The sequence below is a fragment of the Rhineura floridana genome, chromosome 1, assembly GCF_030035675.1.
Source record: "Rhineura floridana isolate rRhiFlo1 chromosome 1, rRhiFlo1.hap2, whole genome shotgun sequence".
In the NCBI taxonomy this organism is placed as follows: Eukaryota; Metazoa; Chordata; class Lepidosauria; order Squamata; family Rhineuridae; genus Rhineura; species Rhineura floridana.
In genome coordinates this window covers 269318719-269340932 of record NC_084480.1, presented here as the reverse complement: position 1 = coordinate 269340932, position 22214 = coordinate 269318719, and positions in this window count along the sequence as shown.

Below are 22214 nucleotides of genomic sequence, written 5' to 3'. Positions count from 1 at the left end.
GAACAGACACAAAATGAGAGAGATCTAGGCCATTGTTAGCAACAGGGAAAAAACCTGGAGCTCTGATGATCTCCCATATGCCTTTAATATAGCCTCCAAAAGGGCTGTGACTGTTCCGCAGAAAAACAGGATACTTTGACGAGGAGTTCTCAGGCATGCAGAAATCATGTTTGTGACACGTGGAAGCCACACAGGTACATGCTGTAATCCCTCGGTGTCTAAACCTGAGGCTCATTGGATCAGCGTGGGCCCCAGAGTCTAAAACAGTCACTATTCTGTTGGTACTCCAGGCAATTGTACACAGTGCTTTGAAGACAATTTCTTCAAATTGGACCAATGTCCTAAAGCTGTTACTTGACATCTCACAAACCACAAACTCAATTTACCCCCTTCTATTCCCCGCCTGTGGTTACCCAAACTTGATATTAAGAGGCAACACTAGCTCCAGCATTCTTACAGCTGATCTCAATAGTATGGACATAAAGGAGGACTGAAAAAAGAGTCAAGATGAGAAAGGATTTACCATCACCAACTTCCTTCTTGTATACTTAAGATGTTCAGGCGAAGGAGCAGAGTAGCATAGCCTCATCCACCTATCATTATATATAGGGGAGTAGCACTGAAACTGGAAATTGGTTGGTTCATAGGTTGAATCTTTTAGATTCATACTTCCTAAAGGTGTAACGGGCCTCAACTTCAGTCCAATTAACTTTAATATTTTCATAATTCAAACTGAGATTGATTTTGAGTTAATTGGTATTTTCTATGCCTGCTCACTCAGTCAGCATGACTAAACATCCAGTTTTCACCATTTTGCATATACTCCCTGATGCTGGTTGCTGTAACCCTTTACTTTCTGAAGGAAATGCAGATACCTCATTTGCAAAGCACATGTTCATGGAATGGTTTTATTTTAGTCACTCTTTGCCCAAACCAATCAGTTTAAAAGTTTGGATCTGAAACTATACAGCTACCAATCACATCTGTAGAAACAGTCATGTTGATTAGCATCTACTCATTGCTCATTGTTTCTGATCCAGCTGGAAAGGATACTGGAAAGAGAATGCTGTCTCTTTTTGTTAGTAAACATTGCACACAAGAAAATAGCCAGAAAGGACACATTATAACACATGACACTGTTTTTAATTAACAGAGAACGTTTGACCGAGCTTGTAGAATGGTGAGATAATTATGATTTCTGATGGGACTACTTCACCTATCACTACATGTGTGTGCCTGTTAGCTGCATCTTATATATTCCTGGAGCTCTGCAATGATTGGCTCTAGTGTTAGTTCGTCAGGGGTAGTAACACAGTGAATATCAAGAGAGACTGTTCCAGACTATCATTTCCTCTAATAGTTAGAAACTTTCTAATTTCCCGACAGCTTGCATCCACATGTTTTTTACTCACATTTCCATTTAATGTAAAGAAAGCAAATATCTGTGTGTATGAAAGGAGATTAAAGTGATAAGAACAGCAGAACATTGTGCAAGTACTGTGCAAAGAAAACTGAAGGCATATGTCAACAGTCTGTGTTTATTTATTTATTTATTTATTTATTTATTTGAAAGGATTGATTCACATGAACTTGATCAAGGGTCCCCAAGGTGGCTTACAATAAAAATTACAATCAACACATTTATTGCATTAAAATCTACACAGAATATAATAAAATGATATAATAGTATTCCATGTTTTTGTTTTTGTGTTGTACAGTTTACTTATTTGATTGTAAGCTACCTCTAAAGCAAGGTAAACTGATTTTTAAAAACTACGTAAAACAAAATCCAGATTTTCTTCTCCTTGTCATTGTATTTATTGGAATTTATAAAGAGAGTCCATCTGTTGGAAATGCTCCAAAGTATGAGCCTGAGTATTTTCCTAAATTGTAGTGAAACTTCTTTTTTAAAACAGTGCCTTGCATTAAACCTGTAAAAGGGGAAGACAGATTCTGATCTGTTTAGACTGAGATGTAATTTTATCTAGATATTTTGTAATATGTGTGTTTTTCAGCATTCTTGTAACTCGCCATTATGGGACAGAGTAATATACATAATATCCATCCCTGTGTTCCGTCTTGGTCACTGAGATCTTCTGATGGGGCACTTGTAGTGGTTCCCCCCCCCAAGGTTCAGTTCGCCTTCACCAGACTGAGCCTTCAGTGTGGCAGGGCCTGCCCTGTGGAAATCCATACCAATAGAGGTTCGGCAGGAACCATCCCTCCTTTCTATCAGGCACCTCTTGAAAACTGAACTCTTTAGACAGGCCTTTTAACATGATTTTTACCCAACCAATGCAGTATTTATTGATGCTTTTATTGCTGTTTTTAATGATGTTTTATTGATTTTTAATTTAATAATGTCTTTGTATGTTGTAAGCTGCCTTGATGTATTTTTGTGAAAAGTGTAGCTTATAAATATTTAAATGAATAAATAATATAGCACTGTAATGGAGCATGACATAATTATTGTCATTATTATTATTGCAAAAACATCTGACATTCTCACAAAAATAAAATTCAAATAACAATTCATAAATGCAAGATAAGTGCTATATTCCAAGATACATATGGCATAGAGCATTGAATAATCATAAGATTTCTGATTTACAAAGATTGTAACTAAACACCATTGTGTTTCCTCATATTAAATTAAAGCAATATTGCATTCTTAGAAATAAAGACATTCTGGGTGCAAAATTGTATGTATGGTTTCCACTTAATTATAAATTAAATCTAAAGTCTGGCATCTTTCTCTCAACCTTAGCTTGTCAGCATACACCAACATTAGATCAGAAGTATCCCAAAGCCTGAGATTTTAGAGGTGGGCCCAAGTGATGTCATTATGCATGATTCATTAAGCATCAACCACAGTTCCTTGGAGCATACAATTCAAACAAAAACATTTCTCTAATTGGAAATTAAGAAATCTTAGCTAAAGGATGGAGCCTGGGTAGGGAACATTTAATCTAGCCTACTTGCTTCTGGCAAGAAGGGTTTAAGTGCCCTTAAGCCAGAACAGTCACCAGAAGACCACTGTAGGAAGAAAGGAGCCTAGTGTTGTGGAGGTGTTAGATGGGAGCACTCAAAAGTACAGATGGATGCCCATGAAGCCTGCAATTCTATACACACTTACTAAGCCCCATATAGGGCTCAATAGGACTTACCTCTGAGTAAATATGGTTTGGATTGTGCTGTTGGTAAAGCTAGACTAGGGATCCTCTGCAAATATATCCATATCCAAGCAGGGTTGGCAACACAACCCTGGGTTGGAATGCCCTGCCCCTACCTTTTAACATGGCTGCTCCAAACTTCTTTACAGATTTGACCCTTCACTTCAGAAAGAGGTTTGAGAAATGAGTAAGAGTAAGAAGATTCTCTACCCCTTTCTCTCTACCCTGTGGGCTGCTATAAACTCACTTTGACAGCCAACCCAATTCCAGAGAGTAATAATTGACAGAGAGAAAACACATGGTTTGGTCCACCTTCACAGGCAGCAGCTTGGGAACAACAACAGTTGCAGCCAAAGTACGTGAATTCTCTTTTATCGCTATTGGGTAAGAAACAAACCATCATGCAACCAACAAGGTGCATCATCAGTGGGTTTAAGCAATTTGAGCTGAGTGCATGGAACCACTGTTGTTGCTTCCATGGATATAAGGGAGTGAGGTTAAAGGTCAATGAATTGCAAATAGAAAAAGAAAAGAGTGATAATTTCCTAAATGCAATACCATACCAACCACAACAAGATTCCTATGAGTAAGACAGAACACTCAGCATCCCACAACCAGTCAGGATTCCTTACCAAAACTAAAAAAATCCTGGCAGCCAGTCAGCCAAGGTCACAGAAATCCCTATGCAGCACAACCTGACTTGGGGACTGCAGTTAGTGCAGAATGCTGAGGCACGATTGCTGATATGAGTGAGACCCTGTCAGCACATAACACCTCTGCTCTGAAATCAGCACTGGTTGCTGATTTGCTACTAGACCAAGTTCAAGGTGCGCTTTCCATGTTATGGGTACCACACAGGACTTGTTCTTCTCATGTAAGCAATTAGTCCTTCAGTGTGGCAGCACCTACACTTTGGAACTTATTTTGAATGTTTTTAAATACCTGTCTTTACCAGATATTTTCGCAATAATTTTATTGTTTTAATTCCTTCTGTAAACTGCTTTGAGATTTTTTACAATAAAGTGGTATATAAATGTTCAGTGGCGTCACTAGGGTTGGTGTCACCCGGTGCGGTAACTCATGGTGTCACCCCTATGACCTCCTCCCGTACCAGACCTAGGGTGCCTAGGGGCGGGGCGGCTCTGGGTTAGGGTTGCCATATTCCAGTTCCACAAATCCAGCAGGCTAATTTGCATATTATGCAAATTGTGTGCATATTATGTGCATATTATGCAAATATTTGCATATTAATATTTGGATTGTCCAATTGTTTTGTTTTTGTGCCTAGGAATTAGCACCAAAAACTGGAGAAAGATGTGAGAAATCTTTTTTTTTAAAAAACTTAACATTCTCAGCCTTAAATGCCTAGACTCTAGAATCCAACACTATGGAATGCTGATTGATTGATTAAGAGGATTTATATCCTGCCCTTCTGCTGTTAAAAACAGAGCTCAGCATAGCTTACAAATATAATAAAAACAATAAAAATGCACAATCAATATAAAAACATAATAAAAACACAAAATAGCAACAAACATAAAGTAAGTCAGGGCAGCAGTACAGTTAACCATTACATATACAATATATTTCAGAGATGTGGTGGGTGGAGAAAAACAAGCCAAAATGTTAGGAAAAGGAGTCTTTCACACCACATGCTCAGTTCTAAATACTGTTGCAGCAAGTTTTACAAGTTCCTCCAGTATTCCACTGGTGCAGGCACTCAGACATTCAAAGTATCTGTATGTTTCTTAGGTTTTATAAAAACAGAGCTTTGCTTAACTCAAAATTTCTTCTCCCTTTGATCAATCACATCTACACAGGTTCCACCTCCATACTCAAAATGAAACTGGGCCTGGAAGTGTGCAACAACCCCACACATACCTTGCTAATTAGATTACCAATGCCAGGATGTCTGTCTTATCGACTACTCTCCTGCTCCCCCCCCCCACCGGGCATCATGAAAGACCCAGTCCTGGGCTCAGAAAGAATATAAATATCTGGTCCTCTTCAAAGTATTGATAAGCCCCTTGTTTTAATTGAAATAATAATTATAAATTCTTGTTCTTATCACTAATGGGAGTTAATTATCTTGCATATGCTGCTGTTGCTTCTATGGCTGTAATGGAGTGAGGTTAAAGATAAGTGAAATGCAAATAGGAAAAAAAACACAGAAGGCAGTAACACTTTCCTAAATGTAATACCATACCAACCACAACAAGATTCCTATGAGTAAGGCAGAAAACTCAGCATCTCACAACCAGTCAGGATTCCTAACCAAAAACCAAAAATATGATAAATGAAGAAATATTTATATCAGCATGACTATCAAATATATTTCTTATTTACACAAACTGTAAAGAAATGTATAGTGCAATCCTAGGTTTATTTATTCAGAAGCAAGTCCCAGTGTATTCAGTGGAACTTACTCAAACAGGGACAGAACTGCAACCTCAAGTAATAAGTAACTTCATTCACACAACCCAAAGTTCTGAATCATGCCACTTTATGCTGTTTTACAACTGTTTATACTTGTTTTTATGGTTATTGGGTTTTAAATGGCTTTATTTCTTGTTGTGAGCTGCCTTGGTTTCCAACCCTACCTTACAAGGTTGTTGGAAAGACTACACACACACACACACTGCAGATGTATAAATACATACAGCCCATATAATAGTTTATTGTCAAACCAGTTGGTCATTGCAGAAAAATCAGCATTAGTTTTTAAAAAATCAGTATTAGTTTCCTACAGAATAAAAACTGTAATACCTAAGTAAGCCCTGCCTACTTGCTTTAAAATAGGACTGGGGGAGGGGGACAGAAAGAGAACACAAACACAATTCTTTTTTACATTCACTGCAAAGTCCCATTGATTTTCAGCACATTCATAACCATGTCTACTCAAAAGTAAATCCTATTGAATTCAATGGGATTTACTCTGGACATATGGGATTAGCAATGCTTTTACCCCCACAAAAGCAAGTATTGGGAAGGTTTTCAAAACACTGCCCAGGATCTGACTCCTACACACAAGAGGGGGAAAAACTGAAATGTATATACTTACCCAATTTATGAGATTTTCAGATAAATGGGGGGAAACCACCATTTTCTGGCCTTGCAATGAGGTTTACTAGACACTGCCACAGGTCAACCAAACGCTTCACTGATTGGCTGCAATCCTGAATGGGCGGGGTTAATGCTACGAAGTGCTATACAGTAGTTTTAAAAAAGATTTAACGAGGGGCTGACATTTTTATGTATATCTCGAGAACCGGACCACCTAGAAACTTAATTTTTTAAAAAAATTAAAGCTGAGAATCCAGGCCAGCTAAGGGGCTAAACGGGCGCTGGGTGGCATGCAAAGAATCCAGGTAAAACCCAGCTAACCGGGCAATATGGCAACCCTACTCTGGGTGACACCGCCCTCTCATGGTGTCACCCTGGTGCGGTCCGCACTCCCCGCACCTGGCTAGTGATGCCGCTGTAAATGTTGTAAATAAAATATATAAATAAATTTTGGAGTCACTGTGGCCTTTGGGTCTCTTTCCAGTTTTAGTAACAAAGAAATCTGCCTTATACCGACTCAGGCCATTTGGTACCATCTAGTTCAGTACTAATTCCCACAGAATTGTGGGAGAATGGGGCTTAAGAAATAGAAATGAAGCAGCAGAAAGACTTACGAATTCTGTGAAGCCAATAATTTGTTTCTTGCAAACACATTTTTTGAGCAACCAAAAAGACAACTGTACATGTGGACATCACCAAATGGTCAATATAGGAATGAAACTGATTTATAATTGGTAGCAGAAGATGGAAAACTTCCATACTTTCTGCAAAAACAAGACCAGGAGCAGGCTGTGGTACAGATCATGAAACTGGTCATACCAACAATCAGAGTAAAGCTAAAGAAGAAGAACAAAGCAATCATAATGCCAAAATACAAGTTAAATAACATCCTAGAAGAATATAAAGATCAAATAAGGAACAGATTTGAGGCTTTAAATTTAGTTGACAGAGAACCAGAAGAACTATGGAGTGAAGTCAGAGACGTTATCAGGGAAGAATGCAAAAAGACAATACCTCTCATTTAAAAGAGGGAAAGACCTCAATGGATGACTGAAGAAACTCTTAAAATGGTTAGAGAGAGAAGAAAAGCAAAAGGAGATAGACACATAGTCAGAACCCTAAATGCAACAATACAGCGACTAGTACATAGGGACAAAGAGAACTACTACAATAGTTATTGTGTAGAAATAAAAGAGGACAACAAAAAGGGTAGAACAAGAGCCCTATTCCAAAAGATTAGAGAAAGGAAAGGGAAATTTAAACCAAGGGTAGGGATGTTGAATAATCAACAGGGGAACACACTGACTGACCAAGATGAAATAAAAGTAAGATGGAAGCAATACACTGAAGAATTCTATAAAAAAGATGCAAGGATGACAGATTCATTCATGGAGGAACCGTACAATGAAGAACCAGAAATTTTAGAATGTGAGGTGAAAGCTGCTCTTAAAATACTTGGAAGAAAGAAATCACCAGGAATAGATGACATACCAATAGAATTGCTACAAGGTACTGAAACTGATTCTATCCAAATTTCGACAAAAATTTGTCAACAAATATGGAAAGCTAAACAATGGCCCACAGACTGGAAGCATTCAATATATATCCCAATTCCAAAGAAAGGAGATCCCAGGGAATGCAGTAATTATCGAACTATTGCTTTAATATCCCATGCAAGTAAAGTAATGCTCAAGATTCTACAACAAAGGCTGTTACCATATATGGAGTGAGAAATGCCAGACGTCCAAGCTGGATTTAGAAAGGGAAGAGGCACCAGAGATCATCTCGCAAACATACGTTGGATAATGGAATAGACCAAAGAATTTCAGAAGGAAATCACCCTGTGCTTTATAGATTACAGCAAAGCCTTTGATTGTGTAGATCATGAAAAACTATGGAATGCTTTAAAAGAAATGAGGGTGCCACAGCATCTGATTGTTCTAATGTGCAACCTATACTCTGGACAAGACACTACTGTAAGGACAGAATATGGAGAAATTGGTTCCCCATAGGAAAGGGTGTGAGACAGGGGTGTATTTTATCACCCTATCTGTTTAATCTATACGCAGAACATATCATAGAGAAAGTGGGATTGGACCAAGATGAAGGAGGTGTGAAAATTGGAGGGAGGAATATCAATAATTTAAGATATGCAGACAATACCATATTACTAGCAGAAACCAGTAATGATTTGAAACTAATGCTGATGACCGTTAAAGAGGAAAGCATAAAAGCAGGACTACAGCTGAACGTTAAGAAGACTAAAGTAATGACCACAGAAGATTTATGTAACTTTAAAGTTGACAACAAGAACACTGAACTTGTCAAGGATTATCCATACCTCAGCACAGTCATTAACCAAAATGGAGACAATCGTCAAGAAATCAGAAGAAGGCTAGGACTGGGGAGGGCAGCTATGAGAGAACTCGAAAAAGTCCTCAAATGCAAAGATGTATCACTGAACACTAAAGTCAGGATCATTCAGACCATGGTATTCCCGATCTCTATATATGGATGTGAAAGTTGGACAGTGAAAAAAGCAGATAAGAAAAAAATCAACTCATTTGAAATGTGGTGTTGGAGGAGAGCTTTGCTCATACCATGGACTGCGAAAAGACAAATAATTGGGTGTTAGAACAAATTAAACCAGAACTGTCACTAGAAGCCAAAATGATGAACCTGAGGGAAGAAAGCCACAGACCTGAACTTACAAGATCTGAATAGGGTGGATCATGACAGATGCTTTTGGAGGTCACTGATTCATAGGGTCGCCATAAGTCGTAATCAACTTGAAGGCACATAACAACAAAAAATTGTCTCTCTGGAATTTCTGATAGTCTCAATGAAGTGTTAACCCTCTGAGCAGTGATTATAATGGAGAGGCAGGAATTCAGTTTTTACCCTGTAATTGTTCTGCAAGTTCTCTACCCTCCCAACTCCACCCAATTTCGCTAAATTGTGAGCTGTCTGTGTAATGTCTAGAATTGCACATGGTTGCAGAATTAGGGCCAGGATCTGGACACAGGAACAGGTTAGGATTTGGAACAAGCAGATATCCATTCCTAATTCCTAATTCCTAATTCCTAAAGCAAAAGACAAATATAAGGTCAGGAATGAATGAGTTCATTCAGCCATCATGGAATCCATTCAGCTGGTAACTTGAAAGGCAGAGGGCATAGATCTAAAATTATTTATTTGTATACTGCTATTTTGTTAAAAACTTCAAAGCAGTTTATAACAAGTTAAAAGAACACAAAACAAACAACCACCATACAATAAAAACATTAAAAATACAATAAAAACCAAGGTCAACTACTGCAAAAGAACATTTTAACTGCCTGCATAAGCTTAGTGAAAGAGGAAGGATTTCAGCAGGAGTTTAAAAGTTAAAGCAGGTCAGTCTTGTGGTCCTGCTAAGATATGAAGCTGCCTTATGCCAATGTCAGACCATTGGTCCATCTAGCTTCGTATTGTCCACACCAGGGATAGCCAAAGAGCTTTCTTCCATGTATTTTGAGTTAAAACTCTCATCAACCCCAGACAACATGGCCCATGGAGTAGGAATGTAGTAAACATAGTCTACAACATCTGGAGGGCACCATGTTGGCTACCCCTGGTTTACACCGCCTGGCAGTGGCTCTAGGATTTTAGACAGACATTTTCCCCATGCCAGGAAATGAATCTGTAACTTTCTGCATATAAAGCAGATGCTCCACCACTGAATCCCAGCACTTTCCCAAGATGGCCACCGCTATGCTGGGGCTGAGTCAGTATCCTGTGCTCCCCCAATAACATGGCACGAAACACTCCACCACCTTGTGGCACTGCTACCCATGTACATCTGTTTGCTGTGATATATATCAAATACTTCTGATTCATTCTTCTTGCAGGTCAGAGCTAGGGACCTAGCAGCAGAGCAAACAGAGGCTCACCGGGCAAATCAAGGTGGGGTGGCTGTGGTCTCACCAGTGCTATGCTTTGCAGGATGCCTAGTCATTGTGTAAGCAAAGGGATTTTTTAAAGATTTGAACAAAAATGGGAGGAAGGAGATAATGTGACCTGGCTTGAAAGACTTTGGGTTCAAGTCCCTTGGTCAGTAAATCCCTTGCAGTCAGTAAGTCCCTTGCAGTAAATCAGAGGCAGTATGCTTCTGAATACCAGTTGCTGGAAACTGCAGAAGGGGAGAGCACTTTTGTCCTCAGGTCCTGCTTGCAGACTTCCCATAGGCATCTAGCTGGACTAGATGGAGCACTGGCCTGATCCAGCAGGTTCTTCATATGTTTTTAGGATTCTGATCTACCTTCTGCTCACTTCAGGTGAAAGAATTTTAGTAGCAATCCTATCCTTGTCCACCCAGTGAAATAATAATAATAATAAGCTTTCCAATTAGTCCTCCTATTTATGGAAGCTTCACATCTTAAACTGTTCCGACCAATGTCCTCCAACCTAGAGGAGATACATAATCAGCATATTTTTTTAAAAAAAGTAATCTGTTATAAAGTGCGAGTGGTAACACAAGCATGTTTCCCATCACAAGCATATGCATCAAGAAACCAGTAACACTGTACAGAATCATTAGGATTGCTACTTTTCAACATAGAGAATAATGTGAAATGGCCACTTTGGATTTTCTAATAGAAGCATGTGGTGTGAGGGCTTTCATATCTCTTTCTCTGTTTCTAGCACATAAAAATTGAGAAGCTCATAAATTAGGCATTTAATTTTTTTTTATTAATTCATCATAAGAAGGAGTACCTTAAAATTGTGAAGAACACAGTAGCCAAACATATACAGATCAAAGAGCCAGGTTTAATCATCTGCCTTATGCAGTTGTTCCAAAAGACCAAAAAGCTTGACATTTTAAAGAAACATGATTGTCGCTATGTTCTTGAGCTCTTGACAATAATATGTATTCTTTTATTCGTATATTACCTTCAGCTAATTGCTATTTTGCTATAGGGACCCCTCTCACCATTGGGGAAAAAATTAATTTCATAAATATTTGGAATAGTGCAACTAGAAGAAATCACTCATGGAATATGGAAAGGCCATAATGTTTATCCTTAAATTGTTTACACACTAAGCTTCTTGCCCAGTTGGTTTTCTTGCACACTATTACAGTTGCCTTCAAAAAAAAAACACAAATATTAAGGTGATGCAGATTGAATTGGAGATGACCCTTACTTTACCTTTTCAGCTTCATCAGTGCCTGATGGTCTGTTTTCAGCAGTGCGCTCATTAAACTCTCAATTTTCATTCCTCTAGAGAGAGCTATGCTGATATCTTACGTGTTCTTTTATGGACCAAAACTTTCTCTTTGCTGGAAATTAACTTGCTTCTGTTTGGTGTGCTATTTTGGTTCACCACAGTTGCTTTGCTTTTATGCCTAGTCATATGCTCCCTATTAGAATCTACCTCCACAAGAGTTATGTATATGTTCTAGTATTTGTATCTCTGGATAGCACAGTACAGTAAGATGCCGTACAATGTACTCACATGTGAGCAAGGCTTTCACATGTACAAATGTACATATTGTTTGATATCTATATTCCTTATCCATCTCCAAAGGAACATTAAGATCACAGATGAAAACCCAGCTCACATCATGTGATGACATCATGTGACTAGTGGGCAGATGCTCCTAAGGCACAGGCCTACTGCTCACCACATATGGGACCATAGCACTAGGACTGAATATCTGAACTTCCCCAGGGACTGACACTATGCCCCCAGGGTATCTCTCACCAAGTTGTTAAACTTTCAAACCACAATATAAAGAGGAGGCAAAATGTCACCATCTATTTAGTCCTTAAATTTTTCTTACTCCAGATTCTTTTTTTACATATCCTATGCTTGCAAAAACCACTTCAGATAAAGATGTTATCTTGTCATTTACTTAGGCAATTAAGGAATAAAATCAGACTCTTAGTGGAAAAAATATTGGGATACTCTTGTCAGTCTAGATCCAGTATTATTTCTATCATGCTATACTAGGGATCAGCAGCCCTTTGAGGCCAATGAGCACATTTGGAATTTTTAGGAAGTGGCACGGCATAGGTTCCAGTTACAAAATGGCTATTGTCGGCTGTATGGCATAATACAAAATGGCTGCCACATCTAAAGGAGGGGAAAACAGGGCCACAGAATGGCGCGGGCATGCTCACCACCCTCCCAAATGGAAAAAAGGCACCTACATCAGCCACTGCTGTGCTCATTCACAGGAAGAATCTTTTTGCACCTCTTCTTTGTTCAGAATGGAAAGGAAGATGGGTGTCTGATCTGAGCATTCAATGAAGAGTGGGTGTCATGGCCCCATCAGAGGACTCCTCAGATGAGGACAACTCGGGAGTAACAGCAGCAGACCCAGGAGCAGCAGGAGACACGGAGGAGCCTCCTGAGAATCCAGCTCCTTCTGCCCCTCAGCTGCAGAGCACCCCAGGGACAGCAGAGGCCCTGCAGCCAGACACAGACAGTGAACAGGATACTCCCCCCTCACCTGCAGAACGTAGACAGCAGAAGGTCAGGCAGAAGAGAGGCAGGCCTGTCTCCTTAAGGCCCAAACGCTCACACCTGCTGTCCATCCTGCTCTTTATAAGGCACACCTTGGCTGCAGCTTGTTGCTGACTGCAACGTCAGGTGTGGCTTTGTGTAGACCTAGTTTCCCTGCAGCATCTCTTTGACTGACCTCCTTGGCAATTGATCCCGGACCTCCACTGACCTCGCTTCTGGACTTCTGACTCGGCAAGTACGCTTTGGATAGGCCTGGCAGATTTACAACCTGACTGCTGGCTAAGGACTTTCCTTCCCTGCCAAAGACCCAGGAATTTCCAGCCCCCCCTGACACTGCTGATGCAGTGTAGAGCTGACAGTGGGCATGTTTAAGGGTGTGTGTTCAGTGCAGGAGAGGCGAAGCCAGTGCAAACACGGACCGAGCAGGAAGAGAGAACAGACTCTTGTGCTTTGTGAATTTTTGAGAGGATATTTACTAAAATCTTTTGGGAGCACCATAGGAGGTACTGGTGGGCCACGTTGGCAACCCCTGCCCTATACAAAAGACGCAATAAAAAGAGAACATTTCTATTCCCTAAGAGTTATATTACACCTGCTGCTTGGATGTTATATGTAAAGAATTGGAAACAACCCAAAATACCAAAGATTGATGAATGGATTAATAACATGTGAGTTAGGGTTGTCAGGTGCCCAGTTTTTACCTGGAGACTCCAGATTTTTGGGGTCCTCTCTGGATTTCTGGGTAAGTCACCTTAATCTCTGGACTCTCAACTTTCATTTGAAAAGATTAAGTTTCTAGGTGGACTGGTTCTCGAGATATACACCAAAAGGTCAGCCGCCCCCCCGTAACTTATGTTAAATGAGCTCATAGCTGGCTGCTCTAAACCCAATCTAATGGAACCTTAACAGATACTGGAGGTAGGACTAAAAAATTAAGGTTGATATAGTTATGAGAATATTCAGTATAAATTTAATAAAACACATAAAAATATGCAATAAAAAGGAATATAAAAGGTGTAACATACAAAAGTCAAACAATGACAGACATGATACTATGATCTTCAAAAGTATGTAACTAAAACAATATACATCATGAAGAATGTATCTGATGTGTACAAATTTTGTTCAGATGGTCCGTTTCTTTTATGAAGAAAAGAGAAATATGTTTTTTGTTAAAAAAGTCCAGCCAGACGCGTTTCGACAGATGTCTTTTTCAATGGCTACTGATGTGACTTTCAACAGAAATTGAATATAATGCGATAACCAAAGGAATTGCTAATACGACTTCAACAAAAATTGAATATAATACGATATCCAAAGAAATATGACATTCACTTCTTTAAACACTGTAGCTTGGTACTAGTCTTGAAGACTAGTACCAAGCTACAGTGTTTAAAGAAGTGAATGTCTTGAAGACTAGTACCAAGCTACAGTGTTTAAAGAAGTGAATGTCTTGAAGACTAGTACCAAGCTACAGTGTTTAAAGAAGTGAATGTCTTGAAGACTAGTACCAAGCTACAGTGTTTAAAGAAGTGAATGTCTTGAAGACTAGTACCAAGCTACAGTGTTTAAAGAAGTGAATGTCATATTTCTTTGGATATCGTATTATATTCAATTTTTGTTGAAGTCGTATTAGCAATTCCTTTGGTTATCGCATTATATTCAATTTCTGTTGAAAGTCACATCAGTAGCCATTGAAAAAGACATCTGTCGAAACGCGTCTGGCTGGACTTTTTTAACAAAAAACATATTTCTCTTTTCTTCATAAAAGAAACGGACCATCTGAACAAAATTTGTACACATCAGATACATTCTTCATGATGTATATTGTTTTAGTTACATACTTTTGAAGATCATAGTATCATGTCTGTCATTGTTTGACTTTCGTATGCTCTAAACCCACCCTTTCAGGTTTGTAGCCAATAAGTGTTGACCTCCAGGAAGTACCAAGACCACAGTTCAAGGCCTGAAAACTGTTGTTTCATAAATTGAGTGTAAGTATATAGCTTTCATTTTTTCTCTCTCTTGTGTGCAGGAGTCAAACAAGTTTAAATTTTCCTGGGCTGTTGAAGAGGGCAGTGTTTTGAAAACCTTCCCAATATGAAGCTTTAATCCAATACTCACTTTTCTGGGAGTAAAGCTGCAAAGCTAATCCCACACACCCGGAGTAAACCCCATTGAATTCAATAGGACTTACTTTTGAGTAGACATTGTTAGGATTGTGCTGCAAATTAATGGGACTTTTGAGTGAACATAGCAAAGAATTGTGTTTGTGTTGTAAATCTGTCTCTCACCCTCCAATCCTATTTTAAAGCAATTAGGCAGGGCTTACATAGGTATCACTGCTTTTATTATGTAAGAAACTAACACTGATTTTATTTTATTTTTTAAAATGTTGTGCAGTGACCAACTGGTTTTGACAATAAACTATTATATAAGTTGCTTATATTTTTACATTCCCAGCATGTGTGCATATGGAGTCTTCCCAACAGCCCTGTGAGGTAGGGTTGGTGATTGTAAACCAAGGCAGTTCACAGCAAGAAATAAATACCTTTAAAATCCAATAACCATAAAAACAAGTATAAACAGTTGCTGGTGAGGCTCGGCGGCGCTCACTGCGAGGGAGAAGGGACTCGGGATTCCTGACCCTGAAAGACCCTGAAAGACTTGGGAGGCAGCTGACCAAGAAAGGAGGAGAAGCTCTGGTGAGGTAAGCAGCTCGTCTGCATACCTTCCTTCCCACCAGGCTCGGCGGCGCTCACTGCAAGGGAGAAGGGACTCGGGATTCCTGACACACACACAAACTACAATCCGTTCAACTAATTCCTGGCACTGACAACAGGAACAACAAGACTGCCACTGACAACAGGAATAGTAAACAAACAGAAAATGGAGGGGGATCAATCAGTTGTTGTCACCTGCAAGGTGTGCGCTGTGTTCATCTTCTTGGTGGAAACCATCCGCGATTACACTTGCAGCAAGTGCAGATTGGTGGTGCTCCTAGAAGAAAAGTTCAGGGGGCTGCAGCAATGCATCGACACCCTGCAACTTGTCAGAGAAGATGAGGACTTCCTCGATAGAACACAAGAGGAATTAAGGGAACGACACAAAGTACAGGAAGAAAGTGACAAGGAAGAAGAGGACTGCAACAGCAACAAATCCCCATGGAGGACTGTCACTGTAAGGGCAAGGAAAAACAGGAGGGATTCAGAACTGCTGCGACTAACAAATCACTTTCAGCGTCTCTCGGCAGACAGCACCTCTGAAGAGCCTCAACAAACTCACCTGCATCAAGAGCCACTGGCTGCAAAGGAAGACTCCACACCCCAGAAGAAGGAAGCTGATGCAACCACCACTTGCAGCAAAAAGAGGAGGGTGCTGGTGGTTGGAGACTCGTTGCTCAGGGGGGTAGAGGCACCGGTATGCCAGCTGGACAAAATGAATCAGGAAGTCTGTTGTCTCCCTGGGGCACACATCCAGGACGTCACTGACAACCTGCCGAGGCTCATTGGGAACCAAGATAGGTACCCCTTTCTCCTCATCCATGTGGGCACAAACAACACGGCCAGAAACACCTTGGAACAGATCACCTCAGACTATGAGGTTCTGGGTAGGAAGGTCAAGGATTTTGGGGCGCAGGTGGTCTTCTCGTCAATTCTTCCAGTGAAGGATAGAAGAGGACTACAAAGGGAAAGGAAGATACTGCAGGTCAACGACTGGTTGTGCAGATGGTGTTGACGGGAGAGGTTTGGATTCTGGGACTATGGTGTAAGCTTCTTGGAGGGGGGACTGTTGGCAAGAGATGGGCTTCACCTCACGAGGACTGGGAAGAATCTCTTTGGCAGAAGTATGGCAAAACTCATCAAGAGGGCTTTAAACTAAAGTCTCTGGGGGATGGAGATGATAGCTTAAATACCGATTCAAAGACAGCGGGTTGTAAACGCAAGGATTTGAAGGGTACAGGAGACACTGGAAGAGAGAAAGGGATGCACGGCAAAGCTCACGGTATATTAACGGAGGAATCCAATCAGGACAAAAGAGACTTCTGGTGTCTATATACCAATGCGTGGAGCTTGGGAAACAAGCAAGAGGAGCTTGAAGTCTTAGTGCATCAAGGCAAATATGACTTCATAGGGATAACAGAGACTTGGTGGGATGACTCCCATGATTGGAATATAGCCATTCAAGGATATAAACTCTACAGAAAGAATAGAAGCAACAGAAAAGGAGGGGGAGTAGCGTTATACGTCAAAGACAAATACACCTCTATGGAAATCCAAGAGAGCGAACAAAGTGGTCCGGTAGAGACCATTTGGGTAAAAATAAATGGAGAATCAGATAAAACCGACATGGTAGTAGGTGTCTACTACAGACCCCCTGGCCAAGAAGAGGTGGTAGATGAGGCCTTTCTCAAACAAATCTCTGAAATCTCAAGGAGGCAAGAAGTAGTAGTGATGGGGGACTTCAACTACCCGGATATCTGCTGGGAGACAAACTCTGCGAAGCACAAAACCTCCAACAAATTCCTGATGGGCCTTGCTGATAATTTCCTCTTTCAAAAAGTAGAAGAAGGAACAAGGGGATCGGCAATCCTGGACCTGATCTTAACTAACAGGGACGAATTGGTCACGGGAATTAAAGTGGTCGGTACCTTGGGGGAAAGTGACCACGTAATGCTGGAATTCGTGATTCTGGGGAAAGCCAAAGAAGAATATAGTCAAATATGGACCTTGGATTTCAGGAAAGCCAATTTTAGCAAGCTCAGGGAAATGATGGGTAGGATCCCGTGGCTAGATAGACTAAAGAAAAAAGGAGCCCAAGAAGTGTGGGAGTTCATGAAGAAGGTATTACAAAAAGCGCAATCACAAACAACTCCAAAGAGGAAGAAAAACGGAAGACATAGGAAAAAGCCAATGTGGCTACACGGAAGACTGGTGGAGGAGGTAAAAATAAAAAAGAGCATGTATAAAGAATGGAAGGAAGGACGCATCACCAAGGAAGAGTACCAACGAGCGGCTCGGGCTTGCAGGAATAGCGTAAGGAAAGCTAAAAACCAGAATGAGCTGAGGCTGGTGAGGGAAGCGAGGAACAACAAAAAGGGGTTTTTCAGATATGTTCGAAGCAAGAGAAAGACCAAGGAAACGGTGGGACTGCTGCTCAATGAGGATAGCAAAATGTTGACAGATAACAAGGAAAAGGCAGAACTGCTCAACACCTATTTTGCCTCTGTTTTCTCCCAAAAAGGGAACAGTGTGCAACCTTGCACCGGTAGCAATCTCAGGAAGGGGTCGGGATTGCAGTTCAAGATTGATAAGGAGATAGTCAGGAAATACCTAGTTAACCTAAATGAGTTCAAATCTCCAGGGCCTGATGAACTGCATCCCAGAGTATTGAAGGAACTTGCTGATGTACTCTCGGAACCTCTTGCCATCATCTTTGAGAAATCCTGGAGAACGGGAGAGGTGCCGGAGGATCAGAGACGGGCAAACGTCGTCCCGCTCTTTAAAAAGGGTAAAAAAGAAGATCCAGGGAATTACAGGCCGGTCAGTCTGACTTCAATACCGGAAAAGATATTAGAACGGATAATAAAAGAGTCCATTGGCAACTATCTAGATGACAATGCTGTGATTAGTAGGAGCCAGCATGGGTTTGTCAAGAAAAAAATCCTGTCAAACTAATCTCATCTCTTTTTTTGATCGGGTCACTAGCTTAGTAGATGGTGGAAATGCTGTAGATGTCATCTATCTAGATTTCAGCAAAGCGTTTGACAAAGTCCCCCACGAACTTTTGATTAGCAAACTTGTCAAATGCGGACTAGATGGAAATACTGTCAGGTGGATTCACAACTGGTTGGAAAACCGTACTCAAAGAGTGGTCGTCGGTGGCTCTGCTTCGGACTGGAAGGAGGTTTCGAGTGGAGTGCCACAGGGTTCTGTCCTGGGGCCGATACTCTTCAACATTTTTATCAATGACTTAGATGATGGGGTGGAGGGAAGCCTTATGAAGTTTGCGGATGATACGAAACTGGGAGGGATAGCTAACACAATGGAAGACAGGAATAAAATCCAAAGGGACCTGGATAGACTAGAAAATTGGGCTGAAATTAATAAAATGAAATTCAATAAAGACAAATGCAAGATTCTGCATTTAGGCCACAAAAACAAAATGCACGGGTACAGGATGGGAAATACCCGGCTTAGCAGTAGTGCGTGTGAGAAGGACCTTGGAATTGTAGTGGATCGCAAGTTGAACATGAACCAGCAGTGTGATGCTGCAGCAAAAAAGGCAAACGCGGTTTGGGGCTGCATAAACAGAGCTATAGTTTCCAGGTTGAGGGAAGTAATAGTCCCACTATATTCTGCATTAGTCAGGCCTCATCTGGAATACTGCATTCAGTTCTGGGCGCCTCATTTTAAGAAAGATATAGACAAGTTGGAGCGGGTTCAGAAGAGGGCGACGAGGATGATAGCCGGTATGGAGAACAAGTCTTATGAGGAAAGGTTGAAGGAACTTGGCATGTTCAGCCCTGGGCTTCTACTGGGAGAAAGGGTGGGATATAAATCAAATAATAAATATGTCTGTTAATATGTCTTTTAATATCTTTAACCTTTTTTTAAAGATGTTTTTAAAGTTTCTTAAAAAGTTTTAAAAGTTTTTTTAATGTTTTTAACGTTTTGTTTTAATTGTATTTTAAGGTATTTTTATGTTTTAAAGTGTTTTTAATGTTTCTGTTTGCCGCCCTGGGCTCCTGCTGGAAGGAAGGGTGGGGTATAAATAAAATAATAAATAAATAGATAATATCTTTACAGGTTGTGTAAATAATAAACATCTTTGACAGTCATTTTTATATAAATATTTCTTCATTTAAAGCACATGACTTTCCCTAAAGAATCCTGGAAAGTGTAATTTCCCCCTCACAGTTATAGTTCCCACCACCCTTAACAAACTACAGTTACCATGGTTCTGTGGTATGATTCATGTGCTTCAAATGTGTGTTGAATGTGTTTTGAATGAATGGTGTGGATCTGCCCTAGGTATGATGTATATTCATTAGTGAATTGAAAGGAATTATTTAAAAAGATACTTTTTTTAAACGGGGATGGCTATAGCTCAGTGGCAAAGGTCTGCATGCAAAGGTCCAAAATTCAATTTGTGGAAAAGACTACTGCCTGGAATCATAGAGAGCCAATGCTAGTCCATGTCATCAGTACTGAACTTTGTTGTTGTTGTTATGTGCCTTCAAGTCAATCACGATTTATGACGATCCTATGAAGCAGCGACCTCCAATAGCATCTTTCATGAAACACCCTGTTCAGATCTTGTAAGTTCAGGTCTGTGGCTTCCTTTATGGAATCAATCCATCTCTTGTTTGGTCTTCCTCTTTTTCTGCTCCCTTCTGTTTTTCCCAGCATTATTGTCTTTTCTAGTGAATTATGTCTTCTCATTATGTGGCCATAACCTCAGTTTCATCATTTTAGCTTCTAGTGACAGTTCTGATTTAATTTGTTCTGACACCCAATTATTTGTCTTTTTCGCGGTCCATGGTATGCGCACAGCTCTCCTCCAACACCACATTTCAAATGAGTTGATTTTTCTCTTATCTGCTTTTTTCATTGTCCAACTTTCACATCCATACATAGAGATTGGGAATACCATGGTCTGAATGATCCTGACTTCAGTGATACATCTTTGCATTTGAGGACCTTTTCTAGTTCTCTCGTAGCTGCCCTCCCCAGTCCTAGCCTTCTTCTGATTTCTTGACTATTAAAGTCTACAATTGATCCATGTCATAATTAAGGGTTTTTTCAATATACTGTAATGTTTTTGCCTTCATTATATGAAGAGTTGGATTCAAGACTGCTGTTATAGATGCTTTGGCAGATAAACCCAGCTCAGTAAAGTTACAGGAACTGTATAATTATTAAGTATGCAGTCAAACTGTACATATGGGTCCATACTAACACATTACACCTGGCTAAATTTGCTCTATTTAATGGACTATTGTCTCAGTTACTGTAACAGGCTGTAAACTTCCAACAAATATTTTTATTTTTATGGAAGGAGTCCAATGATGTACATAAATCTGGTGGAAAGATAAGAATGCAGAAGCAAGCAGTGAGGGAGCAACTTTGTTCCCAACTTCCCACTGGGCATTCCGAGGTGTACCTCTGCTTCATCCATGGTTTGATTTGGCTGCAATTCAGCCTAAAGTCCCAACATGTTCTATTAAACTAAAACATAAATTGAAATGTAAGTTTCTGGGGACGTGTATATATATATATACCCACAGCATGTAAAACCGTGCAATAAATATGTACACAAATTTGAAATTATACGTGCATCGAGACTAATTCTCTTGCAGGCATATTCACCATTGGCCTCCTGAATAGGCCTGCATGAAGGGGGGAAGGATCTAGGCAGAAAGCAAGGCTTCCATTATATTATGGAAGGGATTTTGCAGCATATTTATACATTTTAATGCAAAAGAAAGGCAGCTACTTGAGTATATGCTTTATTTCTTTGGCAATAACATTTGCTATTATGTGCCTTCAAGTCGATTACGACTTATGGCAACCCTATGAATCAGCAACCTCCAATTGCATCTGTCACGAACCATCCTGTTCAGATCTTGCAAGTTCAAGTCTGTGGCTTTCTTTATGGAATTAATCCATCTCTTGCTTGGCCTTCCTCTTTTTCTACTCCCTTCTGTTTTTCCCAGCATTATTGTCTTTTCTAGTGAATCATGTCTTCTCATTATGTGTACAGAGTATAACAACCTCAGTTGGTGATGTCCTTCTTTGTTCTCTACTTTTGCATTCCAGTCCCCCATGATTATCAGCACATCTTGTTTTGGTGTGTGATCAATTTCTTCCTGTACTTCTGCATAAAATCTTTCCAATTCCTCCTCTTCTGTGTTTGCCATTGGAGCGTAGACTGGGGGAAAAGGTGCATTAATATTCAAGTGACAAAAATTAGATTAAAGCTGCAATCATTCCAGGCTTACTTAGGAGTAAGTCAGCCTGAATCGGACAAGCCCTGTGTACACTTACTTGGGAATAAATTGGACTATACACATGGAACTGCAATAAAATGTATGTATGTATGTTGTGGTTACATTTGTATACTATTCATACAACCAAGTTTTCTGGCTAGTTTACAGAAATGTTAAAAAGAAAATAATTTTTTCACAACAAAACACTTAAGCCAAAGCAAAACAAATCAGAACGGGGGGGGGGGCACACAGAAAATTAACTAAAAGAGCAAAAGCGCAGTGGCTAGCACAATTTCAAAAAGATTTAAAATCACAAGAGGCTGTATGCATTGCGATTAAACTTGCTTAGAGGTTTTGATGATTAAGCAGTATGTAATCCTATTAAATTAATAAAAAATTAAAAAGTCAGAAAAAACAAGACGGTCCTCACCTGACACCTAAAAGATGATAGCACAAACATTAAGTGAGCCTCTGCA